The sequence below is a fragment of the Felis catus genome, chromosome A1 (genome assembly GCF_018350175.1).
Source record: "Felis catus isolate Fca126 chromosome A1, F.catus_Fca126_mat1.0, whole genome shotgun sequence".
NCBI classification, from domain to species: Eukaryota; Metazoa; Chordata; class Mammalia; order Carnivora; family Felidae; genus Felis; species Felis catus.
Window position 1 is genome coordinate 7086528 of NC_058368.1, and position 4301 is coordinate 7090828.

A 4301-nucleotide genomic window follows, 5' to 3' on the forward strand; every position below is an offset into this window, starting at 1 on the left:
GAAATGAAAAATAGGAAAGAAAAGGTGAGAACACGAAGGCTCTCAAGGGCATCATTTAAGAAACAATTAGAGACGAAGTCTTCTGACTGAAGATCATGGGTTTCCAGAATACGTGAGCCCACTCCGCCTGGTCCAGTGGTAAAACAGGCCATAGCGAGACACAGCGCTACATATCCCTAGAAAATTCCAGAACACTAGGGGGAAGAAGAAGATCCTAAAAGTTTTGGAGCCCTTGGGGATTACAAAATCCATGCCTAAAGGATATATATATATGTATATATATATATATATACATATATATATGTATATGTTTATTGCCTGATGCGGGATTTGAACTCATGAACCGTGAGATCACGCCCTTAGCCGAAAGCAAGAGTCAAGGCTTAACCAACCGAACCACCCATTAATAAGTTCTATAGAAGAGTAACCTAGTATTGTCAGTTTATAACCGTTTAGGAGAACGGAAGGAGAAGTGTGTGTGCACGTGTGCGTGTAGGTGTTAATCTTCATATTCGGTTTGGGAAAATCAAGAGAAAAGGAAACAGCGCTGTAAGACCATGATTTAGAGATGTCATGTAAATGAACACACCAAAAAAAAAAAAAAAAAAAGCAAAATATAAAAGCTAAGCTGAATGTAACATAGTTGCTTCTGGAATACCAGAAATTGAAGGGAGCCTGGGGGTGGGGTAGGGTTCTCCATGCCATTCAGAGGCATGTTGCTTTGTTAAATGCAAGAAGCCTTGTTAAACGATTAGCTCTCGGTTCCCCAGAAACAGACCCTGAGACTCGGACTTGTGCGCAGGATTTAACAAGGAGACACTCCCAGGGGAACCAGCAGGGCAGGGGGAAGTCAGGGCCAGACTCAGCCTGACCCTGCGGCAGGCAAGATCCCTGGGCTGGTCTGTCCCGAACCGCTGGCTGGGGGCCAGGGTCTCCCACGGGCCCACGGTGGGGGAGGCTCCCGCGGCCCCAGGGCGCGCCTCTGGGGAGTCCTGGCCGCCAGCACCCAGAAGGATGGTGTCAGGCCTCAGAAATGTAAAAGGACCTGGGTGGTGGCCTTTAGATAGCTAGAGGTCCTAAAAATAGAGTTCAAAACTCTTCAAGTTGTATCTCCAGCCAGACTTTTCCAGACTTCGCTGGGATGGGCAATAAACCCAGCTGTTCAATTACAGGGGCTCTGGAGGGTGCTGAGACAGCCTTCCAGGGAATATTTGCCGTTGTTGTTTTTTCGGGTACCCCGATACCTCAGTGTGTACTTTTAAGCACGGGGTGGGGTTCTCCTCGAACCCCTGAAATCACTCCACGGAGACGGCTATGCCTTCCCAGCTGGTCTCAGCGCCATGAGCGGGCCGCCGCTCAAGAAATTTATCCTTATTATTTTTGTTTTTATTCTTTCTTTTCTTTCTTTTTATTTTTAAAAGATGTGTTTATTTGGGGGAGAGCGCAGGTGGGGGAGGGGCGGAGAGAGGGGGACAGAGGATCCGAAGTAGGCTCTCCACTGACAGGCTAACAGCAGCGGGGCTCGAACTCGCGAACCGCGAGATCATGACCTGAGGTGCAGCCGGACGTGCAACCGCCTGGGCCACCCAGGCGCCCCAGTTTATCCTTACTATTTATTGGCATCTCCCTGAAGCAGTTTAAATAGAAACAACAGTGCTTACGTAACTCTTCGTCCAGTTATAATATTCAAACAGCACTTTTTGGCAAAGACAACCAGCCACCAAAGGTTCTTAATGGCTCAAGGTGATTTGAAAGAAAAAAAAAAAAAAGTCCTTCCACTTTCTCCAGAGGACACTGAGGCCCTTTCTTCCGGATTTACATACTTTCGTTGCTTGCTAAATAGAAGCTTAATAAAAAGTGTGTGTGTGATGATGATGGGATTGAAACTCACGGAGAGCCTTTTTTCCGCAACCCGGCTGTAAGCAAGGGGAAATCTCACGCCGATGTTTTTGCGCCTTTTACCACTAAAATGGCACTGGCCCAGGTGGCCCGACTGTGGCTGCCACGGCATCTCACACAGAGATCCCCAATAAATATCTGAAAGAACCAACCTGAAGCCATTACGAGCAGGCTCACTCCCATGATCACAGATACTATTCGGTGCCAAATGGTCAATCTCGGTAGGGGGGGAGTAAGCAAGCCACGCGTCTATGGTCAAGATTTATTGTCACACGCGATCGCACAGGAGAACGTGCTCCCTTCTGAGACGACGGTGCTTCCTCTCCTGGGCTGCCCGCCCTTGGGGATGTTGGAGGACGCCACTGAGCTGGAGACAAGCCATTCGAAATAGTCGCTGACTCCAGGACTTAAGACGATCGGCGACGACAACAACAAAAAAACAAGGGAAAGATCGAAAATTCTTTTTTTTTTTTTAAAGGTATTTTTTTTTTCAACGTTTATTTATTTTTGCGACAGAGAGAGACAGAGCATGAACGGGGGAGGGGCAGAGAGAGAGGGAGACACAGAATCGGAAACAGGCTCCAGGCTCTGAGCCATCAGCCCAAGCCTGACGCGGGGCTCGAACTCACGGACCGCCTGACGCGGGGCTCGAACTCACGGACCGTGAGATCGTGACCTGGCTGAGTCGGACGCTTAACCGACTGCGCCACCCAGGCGCCCCAAGGGAAAGATCGAAAATTCTAAACCAGGTTGCTGGCTCTGTTTAGAGTCAGCTGCCCTAAACATCACTTGCGAAAAATCTTTTCCTATTCACCCTCTGGAGCAAGAAATTCTTTTTTTTTTTTTTTTTTTTTAAGTTTATTTAGTTATTTTGAGAGAGAGAGAGAAAGAGAGAGCATGAAGCGGCGGGGGTGGGGGGGCGTGGGAGCAGAGAGAGAGAATCTCAAGCAGTCTCCGTGCTGTCAGCCAAGAGCCCGATGTGGGGCTCAAACTCACGAACCGTGAGTTCGTGACCCGAGCCGAAACCAAGCGTTGGACGCTTAAGTGTCTGAGCCACCCAGGCGCCCCCAGAACAGGAATTCTTAATGTGGGCTCCAACTCCGTGACTCCATGAGATTGTTGGACAATTTTTTTCTGCTCAGATGTGTATTTACTTGGGAGAGGACCCGGGGGACGACCTCCCGGTGGTAGTGGTGGGCAGGAAGGCGACAAAGGGAGAGTTTTTGGTGAGCAGTGGAATATGTTTTTTGTACATTTGGTGGAGGAAATACCCGTATAAATCAGCTCCCTTAACCTCATCTCCAGTGGGGGAAAGAATGACAAAAGGCTGGAAAAGCCAAGCAGAACCATCATTTCATCCATTCTAGCTGCAAACGGATGAAGGCATTTCTCTTTTTATATAGGAGCAGGGACCTAGGCAGGAGAGGCGACAGCTGTCCCTACCTGTGCTCAAATCCCTATGCCTCCCGAACGCAGGGGACAGATAAGTGAGATCGTGCATGTAGAGTGCTATAGAAATGGGCCAAAAATTGACCTCAGTGATTGAGAAGAAGAGGGGGGAATGGTATTTCAAAGTCAACCTACAGGACACAGGGAGCCCATGAAGCACGTGAGGGAAAGGTAGAAGATGAAAACGTCACCAGCATGCTAGAAAAACGATAGTTTCATCTTTTAAAAGTTCAAGGCAAAAATTAATGTTTCCTATGAACTGCTCTCGGGACCAAGAGACGTTCCACCGAGCGAAATGTCACAACACGTCCCGCTGTTGTTTCCGCTGCTTCTTGGCATTAGTGGGAAACACGCTGACTTAGCTCGGAAGTACCTGTTGGCATCTACGACATGCCAGGCCGCGTGCCGGCTGACAAGAAATAAGGCTGGGAGGCTTCTCTTGCAAGGCTTGAGGCGTTGGGACTCTGTCCTGAAGCTAAGGGACACCGTGGCAATCCCTGGCACTCGGGAAGGACCCGTTGGCAGTCATGCGGAGGAAGGATTGGAAAGAGTGAGCCTGGGTGCAGGGCGCACCTGGAGATCGGGTGAGACGATGGTGGGCTGGACCGCGAGGCTGGCAGTGGCGGTGAAGGGAGCGTGAGGAATTCTGCCCCTAATGTAAACCCCAAACCCCTGAATGTGTGCCTCCTCACCTCTGCCACAGGTGTGTCTGGTGGGGCAGTGCACAGAGCTGGTGGAAGGATTTATCAAACACAAAAACCTTGCATTGGGCTGTGGGTGGAAACCGCACTGCTCAAGCACCTGTCCCCGTGGGTAATCAGAGGGCAATTAGGCGTCGCTTGTCAGATGGAATCTGGCCACTCCAGACTAAAAAGGATTTGCAGTGAGAGGCAGTGATTAAGCCTGGCCTGTGGCGGTACCCCGGTGGGCCAGTCACAGCTGCGGGAACACTG